Raw genomic sequence first — 13,690 nt, 5'->3', positions numbered from 1 at the left:
CCATAACTGGAGCACATTTAAAATGTCATTGATCTTGGTATTACAGTGTCATAATCTGACAGTAATAGGTGTAGCCAGCACAGGAAGCCCAGGCCCTGAGATTGATGGTGTTCAGCACACCAATTATATTCTGTCCATCTAAGTGATAAAAGAGTACGTAGGAGGCATTCAATAGATAAATTAGATATCGCTCCCAATTATGTCCCTTTATTTTATGGAGTTATGTGTTCCCTTTAGAACCTTTTTTCTTCATTTGGCTTGTAAAGGGGTGCTACTTGATCCCCAAAGACGAGGGTTGCTCCCCTGCCTGCCCCACTTAGGGTTTAACCCTGAATCCCTCCCTACCTTCTAGAAGTTTCTCACCTGGGCTCTCCCTGGAACTCAGCTGGGAACCTCCCCAGCACAGCAAGTGGTCACAGATGTGAAGGGAAGGAGTTGGAGGTACTCGAGTGTCTGGTGGGGGGGTGGTTGGATCAGGCCTTCGGGAAGGACTGGGAGAGCTGGTGACGTTTTTTCCTTCAGGTGATTCTAACCAAATAAATGAGATTGGGAGAGGAGCATTCAATGGGTTAGGGTCCTCCAGCCCTAACACGAGTGCCTTCAGATTAGGGCAACTAGTTAATTGTTACGGCTGAGGAGGAGAAAGTCACTCAGGAAGCTTTCTGTCTTTAGGAAGTGAATTCATCCATCCCCCTGCCTCCACTCTAGCTCGAGTTGAGCCAATTCAAAGTTTTCCTTGGAAGGAGACCCCAGAATCTCCCACACCCCATTCCAGTCGAGATTAGATGCCTTCCCCAGTTTGACAGGGGAACCTGGAGTGCTGCAGTCCATGGGGTTCCAATGAGTTGGACACAACTTAGCGACTGAACAATAAAAACAAGTCTAACTCCTGGGCAAGCAGTGGGCTCCCTGCTGGAGAACACACCCTTAAAGCGGCTCAGTTCCGAGAGGAGAACTCACCTGAGGCCCGAAATGAGAGGCAGGGGACAGAGAGAGAACAAGGGTTCACTTTCTTTGGGGCCTGGCTTATAAGAACCTTAAACTCTGAGGACAGCCTTGACCTGGCCCAGGCCCCTGTTCCCCCATCCCCCCATATCCCCCTGAAGCCAGCGGGGAACACAGAGGAGACCGAGACACCAGGTGGTAAATAGCGATCCAAGTCCATTTATTGAGCTTCATAAGAGACAGTGTCCATGGGCTGGGTTGTTCCCTGTAGCCTGTTGCCATCTCAACCGTTATAAATAATCCTGGCACTAAGCGCGCTGTTACACTGAAGAGAAGTTGTTCTTAGGGCGTGAAACCTGAGAGTATGGGTCAGGGGAGGAGGGGTGATGGGGACAGGAGGAAGAGGTGGGGAGCCATCACCCCGAGGCTCCTCAACTACAGTCCTGAGCTGGTGATAGATGAATTTCTGGAGCAGTGGATGGCATTTCAAGTGAAATGTTTATAGGAAATGAGTGTGATTTAAACAATGTCTTGGCCGATAAACACCAGCCAGATGGGGGGGAGAGGGCCAGGCGAAGGGTGGAGAAATCAAAGGCCCAGAGGGCCCCAGTATTAAGCAGTTGTCTGAAGCGCTGCTCAGACACACACACTAGCTTTGGTCTTAACATGTTTTTAAGAGCTGGTTATGATTTCCTCGAGGGCGGCTCAGATTAAGACTGGAGTGGAGCCCCCAGCTGAGTGCCTTCAATAACTGTCCATCACATCCTCTTTAGAGTTAGCAGCCTCCTCCCCTCGGCTCAGGGAGCCTGGGACCGAGGAGGGCTGCCGGACTGCCCTGCTCACCAGCCTCCTCCTGGGCAGCCCTGAGGCCTGCTGACCTTCACACCTAGATGCTGGGCAGATCCGGGGACGGGCACTGAGCTCTGCCCCCAGGGAGCTCTCAGTCTTCAAGGCAAAAGAAAACATACAACCTAGAAAAGAAGAGAGAACATGAAGAGAGCAGAGGATGGAAGTCGAGGAAGGGAAAACTGTCACCAGACTCAGAATCTGGGCCCTTCTCACCACCTTGACTGCTGCCACCCTGGTCCAAGCCACTCACCTCTCACCTGGATTAGTGCCAGAACCTTTCAACAGGTCTCTGTGCATCTTGACCCACCCTCCACCCTTGCAATTGATCTCAACACAAAAGACAGAAGGCCTATTTAAAATGTCAGTTCAGTCAGATCTGTCCTCTCCATTCAGAATAAAAATCAAACTCCTTAAGACAGCCTTCAAGGCCCTGTGTCACCGGGCCCCCTCATTACCTCTCTGATATCATCCCTTCCCCCTCTTCTCCTTGTTCCCTGGCCTCCAGGTTCCACAAACTTGCCTGGCACATACCTGCCCCAGGGCCTTTGCATCAGCTATTCCCTCTGCTTAGAGTTCTGTTCCCCAACATAGTTGCGGGACTAACTTACATCCTCATCTCTAGGTCTTTATTCAAATACTATATTCTCAGTGAGACCTCCTTGACTAAAATATTTAAAATTGCAGACTTCTCCTTCATCTTGATCCCTCTTTCTCTGATTTATTTTTTTTTGGTAATAACTTCCACCTAATATATAATAGAATTTACTTATCTAATAATGTATTGTTTATTATCTGTCTCATCCTGCTAAAATGTAAACTTGACATGGGTGGGTGTCTTTCTCTGTTTGGGTCACCAGTGTATCCCAAGAACCTAGACTAGTGCTCAGTAATAATAACTGCTTAATGAGTAAACACAAAAGATGAGATTTGGAGGGAAGGCAGGGGAAGCCATCCTAGGATGGGGTCCACTTATGCCTCATCACACTGCAGGCCATGAATGAGGACCAGAGCGGGAGGGGAGGGTCAAGGTGATGCCCACAAGTGCAAGAGTTGTGCTGGGCCATCACTAAAACTGGAGGGATTCTGTTGGCAAAGAGACTGGCCTGGATCTACCCCCTGAATCTGGCGGAAGACTTGACTTTATGTTGGAATATCATCACCTCAGTGACCAAGAAGCACTGTGGGATAATAATACCAAAGGGATGTACCAGGCAAGAACGAAGTGATTGGAAATGATGGGTGGATGGGAATTCAGAGGTCTTCAAGGTGGGGGAGGGTGTATGTTATTGTGTATGTTCATGGAGGGAGGGAATCGAGTCATCATCTCAAAGAGAACGTTGCATCTCCACTGAGGGCAGAAGCCAAAACCATGAGCTGCACCAAAAGTAAAAGGAGTTGGAGTTAGACATCCAGGAAGACTTCCCAACAGTGCAACAGGTAGGAGAGGAAAGGTATGGAGACTGGTTCTCTGGAGAACCTGAGCAGGGCCCAACTGGGTGATGCCTCAGCCAGGTGAACACTGAGGGTCCTGAGATGGCAGAGTGGGGCCTTAGAGCCCTGGAAAGGGCTCCTGCCTCGGCTGGGACCCCTAACCCCTCCCTCTCACTTGCAAGGCTTCTGAGCTCCCAAGGCATGCAGTCATCTCAGCAGGGAGGGGTGGGAGGAACTGAAGGTACTTGGTCCTCCCAGACCCACCAGTCCAGGTGTGTCCCTTTACCCCTCTCTCCCAAACCTCTGTGCTCAACTCAGCTTTGTGGTGACTTTAGGGTACAAGCCAGGAGAAGAAGAAAATATCTTTGGAGGGTTCTACAAGCCAGTGGTTGCTGTGGTTAGAATGGAGAGAGGACCTGGGTGCCCTGGCAGTCCTGAGCATGTGGGAGGGAGACTTACTTGTCACTGTATAACTTTTGATGCCTTTTGAGTTCTCAACCATGTATATGTATTTCCTATTTGAAAAAAATAAGATAATTAAAATCAGACAGAAGCAATGACAATAATAATAACAACAACAAGAATAGATCCAGGGAAGTGAGACTGCTACAGCACCGAGGGGCATTAAGGGGTCATGTGTCCAGACTGTCGGTGTCAACTCCCTCTCTTGGTCTTTAATGGACCAGTCGCCCCCTCGACCTCTCCATGTTATGCGCAGGGCTGTGTGTATGCTACCAGTCAACCTTCAGTGAGATAATTCTAAAGCTGCATGGTCTGAAACGTCATCTTTGTCCAGGGAGTCATCTCTTTATGCAGCTCTCCTCTGTTCCCCCCCCACCCCACACCCCCGGTCTGGAGTCTGATCGTTTATCCCTCCCTTCCTGCCTTCCTCTTCTCCAGCACCCTCGACCACAAAAGTAGCTCTCCCCTGAAATCTGGCCCTGCCCCAATGAGACACGTGACCTTGAGCAAGTCATTTAACCTTTGTGTGCCTCTGTTTCTTCATCTATAATTGAGGATCGTGACCTTCCTCCTAGGGCTCTTCATGAATCTATTTGTACAACAAGCATATTTTCTGTGCCAGGCGCTGCACCCGGCGCTGAGGATCACATGAGACAATGTATGTGGAGTTAGTGCAGAGACAGAGTTATTGCCATGGCTTCCTTCCTTGGATGGTTTTCTGGCCCGAGTGTTTCAACCCCCTTGACTAGCATGCCCTTGGAAGAATTCACTGTATACTCCCAACCTCTCAGCTTCCAGCACTGCTCCTGGGGTGAGGCTGAGATCCTCCTCTGGATAAAGCATCAGCGGCTGCAAAAACAACCTCTTTCCCAGGCTTTTCCACTTGGAAGAGTCAGACACAACTTAGCAACTAAACAAGTCCTGAGGGCATCCCTATCTATGGCCTTTAGACTGGAGCGTCAGGAATATCTCTCTTGTCCTGTAGGGGCCCTGTCACTGGGAGTAGGGGCTGGAAAGGGGGTACTGAGAATCTGCCCCTGTCCCAGCTCTGTTCATTTCTCTCCTCTACTGAGCCTCAGGCCTCTTCAGGGGCCAGACTCAGAGGCAGAGGCTGGGATTGGAAACTCCCTCACATTTGCCTTCCTCTGAGTGTAACCTGGGCTGTGGAGAAAGATGAAACCTTCTCAAAAGACAATCCCTACCTCAGCACATATAGGAGCTGGTTTCAGAGAGAGAGGAAAGAGAAGTTTCCAGAGCTCTCAAAAGGAGGTTGTCCCCACTCCCTGCCTGGCCACTGAGGGTTGGGTACCCCTGGAAAGGAGGAGTGTTTACTTGTAGAAAGAATGTTCTGTTTCAGTCCTGGTCATGACAAAATCCCACCAAAGTGATGATGAAAGACCACAGGGATGGAGGGATCAAGTTGAGACGTAAGGGGGGACTTCATGATTGTCAGGAAACAGGTTGAAGGAGAGAAGCTGGCTTGGGTTAGCAGGAACCACTCAGATACAGTCCAGAGGCAGGAGGAAGGATGAGATGATCTGAGGGCTGCCAAGGATTCAGGGATTCCATGATATTGCAGAGCTGGCAGGGACGGGAGAGGAGGCCAGAGAGATGGGAGTTCATCCATGTCTAGAGCACAAGCCCCATGGATAGGAACCAGGCTCTCTGGAGCCCCCCAGTATGTCAGCACCAAGGCTTATACAGGCAGACCAGGGAATCTGACTGCAGTGGACAAGTCTTTCCCTGGCAGATGGTGCCAACTCCGCACTCAGGGAAGGACAGCTGCTTTAGAGTCTCAGCCAAAAAAAGTGGTTCCAGACTGTGGGACCAGGAAGTACTTCTTCATGTTCAACCTCAAGCCGGCTGGTTTTGATCTTATGGCAACCAGTGAGGTTTGCCCATCCCCAGAGGACGAACTGAGCAGGGAAGGCTATGGGAGAGCTGGCCAAACTCTGGGCCTCACTTTATCCCTCTGTAGAATGAGGGGGCTGCGCTAGATTATTTCTAAGGTTTTTTTCACCCCTGCGTATCTGTTCCTCTTCCATTCTCTTTACTTCCTCGATTTTCTCCCCTTTTAAGTCCCTGTCTTCCACTTAACGGGGCTTCCCAGGTAGCTCAGTGGTAAAGAATCTACCTACCAATGCAGGAGACTTGAGTTCCATCCCTGGGTTGGGAAGATCCCTGGAGAAGGAATTGGCAACCCACTCCAGTATTCTTGCCTGGAAAATCCCATGGACAGAGGAGCCTGGCGGGCGACAGTCCATGGGGTCACTTAAGAGTCAGACACTGAGCAAAGAATAAACAAGTCCCACTTAATCCACTGCCTTCCCTATCTCAGTCTCTCCCCTCCCCAACCAACCCTTTCCCATTTTCCTCTTTACCCGTAAAGAGTGAGAGAGGTCTCCTGAACTGCCTTGCCTGGTCCCTGGAGCCCTGTGTGTTCTGGGTTGGGGGGGGCGGGCTCCCGCCCCCGTGTCCTACTGCCCCCTTCCTCGACCTTAAGACGCCAGAGCCGGGAGACTGGAAGACCCCCTAAAGCAGCCTCCGCCTTGCCCCTGCAGCGGCCCCACTGCGGGAGCCCAGGTCCCCAGCCCCCCAGCGTGGCCAGCCCGCCCCTCTCCCAGCAGCCGGTGCCGCTGCGCGCCCTCACCCCACGCTAATGCGATCTGGAGAGACCCGGGCGGGCGGCGGGCAGTCTGGCCGAGCGTCCCGGGCAGCGCTGATGGATGGTCCCCTGACAGTAATCGCGGAATGAGGACGCGCTGGCGACGCTCTCGCCCGAGGCCCCGCTGTTCGGTGAGCCCTTGAGTCCCTCCCTCCGCAGCGACGGCCTCCCAGGCGCTGTCCCCATCCCACTGGACTTTGGGGAGGCCTGGGACCTCCAGGTGAAACCCAAAGCGGGGCTTTTCCTGCCCTGTCTCCTCCTCAAGGCACTGGTTTCTGTTCGGGGTTCAACCTTGTATCTACTGCTTCTGTGACTCAAGCTACCCATCTCCTTGAGCCTCAGTTTCCCCTTCTGTATAAGGGGAAATATGGTCTTTATAAGACTGGAAGGAAAGTGTTAGCAGCAAAGGAGGAAATGCTGTGGAAAATTATCACTTTTCCGGAAGTAGAAATCGATTTTTACTTTTTATTTCATGTTGCTCAGAATCATCTGGGCTAATGCAGGAAGCTGAATGAGAGTTGGGCAGATATTCACATGTAGACTGTATGTTCATGCAAGAACACAGGTCACAGTGCTTCGGGCTGTCTAACAAGTGTATCTGAACGTAAAACACAATAGTATCAGTGTTGCTTCCATGTCTTAAGAAGCAGGTCAGCACAGATATTCCTTCTGAGGTGACCACCTCAAGGCCCACCTACCCATTTAAGCCCTAATCCTCTCCAGTCTTGGGATCCCCTTCAGTCAAGGGCTGGGCTGACTGAGGGCCGTGAGGAGAAGATCCCGCTTGGGGAAATGTTCCAACCCCTTGCCACTCCAGGTGACCTTGAGCTCTAAGGCCCCTCTGCTCCCCCACCCCAGGGTATCCCCCTCAGGCAAGGGCCCTTGTGAGAGCTGGGGGCAAGGACCCAGAACCGATTACCATTCTGAGAGCACACCCAGACGCCTCCTCACTCCCTTTTAACCTTTCTCTCTCGTAGGAAGCCAAATTGAGTTAGTCTTGAGTTTTGATTTAATTCCCGAAATGGAGTCATAATCTGTTTAGTGTCCTTTTTCCCAAGTCCTGAGTACTGAAGTGTGTGTGGGGAGATGGGGGGAGTTAATGAGAGAGCAGCTCTGTGGCTTGTGGAGAACCTCACACACTTAACCTCCAAATACCACTAAACAGCAGGAGACACCAGGGCTGAGCTGCCGAAGGCCACTTCTGGTATAATGGGGATCAAAATGAGGATGACTGATACTTGGTGGGCACCTGGGAGTGCCAGTACTGAGTCAGGCACTGCCCGTAAATTTCACACTTAAGTACCACAGTTATCTTCCAGGTAGGTACCATGAATCCCTGGAGAAGGAAATAGCAACCCACTCCAGCATTCCTGCCTGGAAAATCCCATGGACAGAGGATCCTGGCAGACCACAGTCCATAGGGTTGCAAAGAGTTGGACACAATTGAGGGGCTGAGCATAGGTACCATGAATAGTCCCAATTTACAGATGAAGAAACTGAGAGAGGTTAGTAGCTTACTCCGCCCAGCATCCTATAGCTATTATGAAACAGCAGAGCCCAACTTTGAAACTATCAAAGACCACAAAGCCTCTGCCCTTAAGCCCATCCTGGGGTGACCCTGGGCTAGATACTCAACTGCTACAGGTACCACTTCCCTTATTTGCATAATACAGATAATAATGGAGGTAATACTATACTCCCTTCACATAGATGTGTTGATTAAATGAGGTAAGGTATTCACCCCATTCACAGGAAGCATTCGATTAAGTGCCATAAACTTTGGGATGGGGTTGGGCAAGGGAAGAGATACAATGCAATGTGATGCAATGGAGTGACTAATCATTTTCCATTGTCACTGTTGATAACAATAGTTATCAGGTGTAATACTTCTGGGCACAGGCAACCCTACAAGGAAAAGATCGCTATGCCTGTTTTACAGATGAAGAAACTGAGTTTCAGATAAATTGAGTAAATTTCTTAAAAACCAACTGGTTAATAAATGGCAGAACTGAGCTTATATTCAAACACTGGGCCCTTGGACTCCAAAGCAGGCAGCTCCCAGCGCCCTGGGGTCACCAGAAACTGGCCTCTTCTGGGGGAGGTCAGGGCTAAGGTCAAGAAGCCCAAGTTACATCTTCTGCCACCTGGGACCTACCTGATTTTCTCAGATGAACAATGTTCCTTTAAAAGAACAGGAGGGAAGTAAAGAAGCAGCTGAGACAGTTTCTCCCTCCCTCAAAGCCAATGTGGGGCCTCCCTCCCCTCCCCTCTCCTCCCTCTCTCTTCCCCAGTTTCCTCTGTGCTCAAGTTTGTGGCCATTAAATAGAAGAGGAGAAAGTTTGAGCCAGGCATGAAATATTTATCAGTTAATTACAATATGCAGATTCTGTTCCTGGGGGTGATTTGTCTTTTTGGAAATATAGGAAAAGATCCTGGAAACTTGTATCCTAATTGCTTGGCCTATTATTGTAGCAACCAGGTAGAAACTCCATTTACTATGTAACTACAGATTTTCCCCACTAGCTGCCTCTACCTCTGTCACTGGTGGTCTGGGGATCATATGCTTTTCTGATGAGGGAGGAACCTTGGAGGGGTCCATTTGTCCATGCCCCTGTTTTCTCTTGGCGTGGCCCCTTTCTAAATCCCAATAGTTGTAAGAAATGAAAAGGATCAAAGTCTGAAATTCTGCGATCTCAAGTCAATCCTAAGTGACAGCCCCTTGCCAATCCCACCTGAAGCAATGTAGCTGCTGAGGGGGCCCCAAGTTGAGAAGAAGTTCTAGGCTGAGTACCCTTCCTGCTGTACTTCCCATTAACACACCGGAAAAGGGCAACATGGCAGCTTTCTAGCACCTCTCGTGTCCCAGGGCCCGTACCTAATCCCTGGCTACAAATTAGCATCACCTGAGGGGTTCTTAACAATCCAGAAGCCTGGGCACTACTCCAAATCAACCAAATTAGAATCTCAGGAAGTGGGACTCAGGCATCAGTATTTCTTAAAGCTCCCGAGGCAGTTCCAATGTGTGGCAAAAGATGTGACCCTAGAGAGCTAACAGAAGAGAGTGGCTGCTGGTGTAGGGTGCTGCCTGTCTGCACGACACCATCATCGTTTTCCCTCCTGTTTAGATGCTGGAGGAGGCGATTCCTTCACTTTTATTGGAATCTGAAGAGCATCTTTTTCCCTCCTTACAAGAAGCTTGATATTAATAACCACCATTTATCAAGTTCCTGCTGAATGCTTGGATCCATGCAAATAAAATTTAATCTGATCCACACAACTGTTCCATAAGGTCAGTGGGTATGTCCATTTTGTGGATGTCTAAGACAAGTTAGGGAGTCTGCCTAAGGTCATACAACCAGCCAGTGACAGAGCTGGGACTTGACTCCAAAACCCATGCTTTTAGCTACTCAGTTTCTCAAAGCTGGAAGGGAAGTGCTTCCCAGCTGGTATCTGAAGGTCCCAGGGAATATATTGGGGGAAAGGGTAGAGAGGGGCTACACGTGGATGGCATGAAGGAAAGAGTGGTGGTGGGTGGGAGAGGCTGGACAGGGTCTGTGGGGAAGGGCTGAGGTGCCTGAAGGAGGATGTGGGAAGGAGCTGGCAGTCGGAGAACAGCAGGACCAGGACCGCTGAGCAGAGCCCATCATCAGGACTGGGTGGCTGGGACGGGGAGGGAACTTGTGTCAGAGGAGGGGTCTTTGTGAGGCCTGAAGCAGTGAGGAATGCCCGCCATGAATACTAAGGGCAAGAAGAAGAGAAAGGGCCAGAGGGGGCTGGGTGATGTTTAGCTGCTGGGGTGATTAATGGGGGTGAACGGAGGGTGAAACTCAAACCCTTCCAACAGAGATGGTGGGGAATGGTTGTCCAAGAACAACAGTGCACTGTTTCGTGGAGAAAGCCAATGTCCAGAGGAGGGGCCGCTGGGGAGGATGCCGGGCACAGTTGCTCCTTCCCTTTTTTCCCAAGGTCTCTTTATTTGCCATCAAACAGTAAATTAAAATATACTTGCCAGCTCCAGAGGACTCTCTGGATGGGATTCCTACCTGCCTCCTGGCTTGTGAGAGACCCAGGGACGCTAGGGTGGCCTGAAGGAAGAGCGAGTGAACTTTGGGATGGTGGCTGAGATTACTCTGTGGACCAGCTCCACTGGGACAGGAAGTGGTGATGCACTGGCTGGGCCACTGGCTTATCTGGGACCAGGCAGCATGGAGAGATGCATGGGGGCCGGGTCCCCAGTGGTGGTGTTCTCACAGCAGCCCTTGCCTGGGGAGGAAGAGAGGGCTTCTTTTCCCTGAGAGAGAGTCAGGGGAGGGAGGTGGGAGGGCCCTGGTACCAGATGTTAAGCTGGGTTTGAGGAATAGAGGGACAAGTCATGGGAAGTAGGAGGTCTGAACCCCTCTCCTCATTTCCTTACTTCTGTCTCTCTCTAGGTGCAGCTGGGGGAGCTGCCTCGGCCATCCCATTTCCGGAGGACGGGAAAGGCAGGAAGAGGGGATGAAGAGAACTGTCTCAGTGCAGAGGGAGGTGAGCTGCAGGCAGGGATTTAAAGGGAAATTATCTCTCTGGACAGCTTTCTCTCTAGGCCATTACAGATGTGAAACAACTGATGGATTCTACTTCCCCACCCCCAAGCGTCCCAGGGTGTGGTGCCTCCTACAGGGGAGTGAGGTGGGGGAAAGGGAGGTCAGGAAAAGGAGCCCAGTGTGTCTTCAGGGGTCCCCAGAGGGCTGACAGAGCCATCATCCCCTCAGGGCAGGGGAGGCAGACCACCCATCCTTGATCCCAAATCACTTGAACATTGCACCTGGGAGTCCTGTCGCCAAATCTTAGTTCCTGTCTCCACACACGGTTGGCCAAGATGCTTTTCTTGTTGGAGTCCTGCGTCTAGTCCCCACTCTGTCTTTCTAAGAGCCAAGCCTACAAAGCACTTTGAAATCTGAAGTTCCTGGGAGGTGGTTTATTGAGTGCAAATACTCTATGTGGCGCACATTGAGGCCATCATTCCACATAGAGGCTGAGTTCAAGGGGCTGGCCTTAGTTTGCTTGTTCTGAGGGCAGGGGCTAACAGAGGCTGCCCTGTGCTTCACAGGGGAGAAAGAAATCAAGGAGCCCACTGGAGGGCAATGGTCAGCACCAACAGTCGTAATTATGAATTAATAATTTATAATTATTCCCCACTTGCAGATAAGCACAAGCCCATTGAAATGATTTCCCAGGGAGGAATACAGTTGGAGGGGATGGGAGGGGGACTTCAGTACAGCCATCACTTCCCTAGAGGCCCTTAAGTTCATTCCTTTGCTTCCCTAGCCAAACATGGAAGGCATTCATTAGCTTCCTTGGCCGGTTCCTCCCAACAACTGTCCTCACCCCCTCCCCAAGCCACTAAACAGTACCACACTGCCTCCAGCTCTTCCAAGGCCAGAGGGCCATCCATGCCAGAGAGACCTAAGAACTGGGATTCTGGACTTCTGGAGTCCCTCTGTTCCCTGCTGCCTGTTCTACTGTTTATATATGGGGTGTGGGAGAGGCTGATGTGGCTAGCCTCTGGCTCTCTTCCTTCTTCCTTCCATTCTCCTGCAGATTGCCTAGGAGCCCTCAGAGGGTGGCAGAAGACCTCTCCAACTCTATGCAGGAAGGGAAACAGGAAGCACCCCTTCTAGTGTGGATGCCCTTAGTTCCTGCTTCTGAATTAGAGAGCCTGATCCTGACCTCCTAAGAAGATATCTGCTGCTGCTGCTCCGGGGAAGTCTAAGTCACTTCTGTGTGGCATCAATTATGGTGAAAGTGTTAGTCGCTCAATCAAGTCCCACTCTGTGTGACTTCATGGATTGTAGCCCACCAGGCTCCTCTGTCCATGGAATTCTCCAGGCAAGAATACTGGAGTGGGTAGCCATTCCCTTCTCCAGAGTATCCTCTCTACCCAGGGATTGAACCCAGGTTTATCTGCATTGCAGGAGGCTTGTTTACCATCTGAGCCACCAGGAAGCCCAGCTATAGTGGCGGGGTCTAAACAGGGATAGGGAGGCATACCCAGCACCAGACCCAGCTCTCTGCTGCTCCTCTTCCCAACACCTACAACCCCAAATTCCCACTTTGGGGGATTAAAAAAACCCTTAAAGGAACCTCAAAGAGCTGCTCAGAAACTCTCAGCTCCAGGGAATCTTCCCTCTCTCAGGGAATCTGAAAAGGAGAGATTGGTTCTTTTATGCATTCACTGCCTTACACCACGAAGGGGCCTAATCTTTTGGTCCTTAGGTGATCGTTGACCACCATCTCTGATGTGGAATCACCTTCAAAGTACTGGAAGAAGGAATGAGAAGATGGTGGAGGTGCATAAGGAGATATGGTATTAGAAAGGGTTTCCAATCCCAATTCTAGAGTGTTCCCATCAGCTTCACCATGTGAACGTCAGGCTAAAATCTACAGGTTGAAGGGAGTTGGGACAGAAGGAACCTAAAAGCACCCTTTTCCAAATCTGTGGTACAAGGGTGCCCTTGAAAAACTGCTACAGGCAAGGTGGACGGTCAGCCAAACACACCGGGTGGGCATCACACACCCACCTCAAGCTCTCTCCTTCCCTGATCCCAGTTTTGGTCTCAAGAGGAGGATTAGTTAGGTGTGATCCAAGTTATCCAGATAATTAACTGTGGAAGCACGAGTTTGTGTGTGTGTGTTTTAATGCCACTCCTTTGGCCTCCAAAGAGGCCAAAAAAAAAAAAAAAAATCAATCTGTTCCCTAGCTCCTCCTACTTTCCGTGCACCTCCTCAGCTTATACCCCAAATCCTAGTTCCGGAAAAAAATCCTAGAGGGGCAAACTTTCCTGATTTACCATTTTCCCCACCTGCAACCCTGTCCCCTCCCCCTCCCCAATTTTTTTTTCTCTCTTCGCTTCTTTAAAAAAAAAAAAAACGAAGAAGAAGGAATTTTCAATAGTCCCACTTGTCAAGCGAAGACCATCTTTTAACCTTCAACAGCAGCGAAAGCCGTGTGAACTCTCGGTGAACCAAGATTGAAGTCATAAATCACGCGTACAAAGGCGGCTGCGGAGGCTGGCGCGGGCTGCTGCACCTTTAACGCTTTCTGGGGCTGACAGGCGGCGGCCCAGCTAAAGTTCACAGCGCCCGGGGAGGGCCCGCCCCCGCCTCCCCTCCTCCCGCCGGCCCCGGCCGGCCCCGGCCAGCCCTGGCCCGGCCCGCGCGCGGCCGCCCCAGCCCCGCCAGGGAGGCCCCTGAGTTGCTCTCGCAAGGGGAGAGGGAGGCGTCTTCCCTCCCGTCAGCCGGCTCCATGCCGGCCGGTGGATCTCCGTCCCCCGCGTCCCCCCGCCGCCCGCCGCCAAC

At 51.0% G+C, this 13,690-nt stretch overlaps 1 long non-coding RNA gene across 1 annotated transcript in view; it reads right to left on the bottom strand.

Moving 5' to 3' along the window:
- Positions 1 to 1,141: 1,141 nt before the first annotated feature.
- The window catches only part of LOC120858357, a 32,070-nt gene continuing 19,521 nt past the window's right edge, over positions 1,142 to 13,690 (bottom strand). Inside the window, exons 3-4 of the long non-coding RNA XR_005719838.1 lie at positions 3,685 to 3,740; positions 1,142 to 1,916 (exon numbers count right to left, since the gene is read on the bottom strand). This is a non-coding gene — a long non-coding RNA (uncharacterized LOC120858357). The remainder of the gene's footprint in view (positions 1,917 to 3,684; positions 3,741 to 13,690) is intronic.

The sequence above is a fragment of the Oryx dammah genome, unplaced genomic scaffold, assembly GCF_014754425.2.
Source record: "Oryx dammah isolate SB20612 unplaced genomic scaffold, SCBI_Odam_1.1 HiC_scaffold_29, whole genome shotgun sequence".
NCBI classification, from domain to species: Eukaryota; Metazoa; Chordata; class Mammalia; order Artiodactyla; family Bovidae; genus Oryx; species Oryx dammah.
This window is presented reverse-complemented; position numbering and strand designations above follow the sequence as displayed.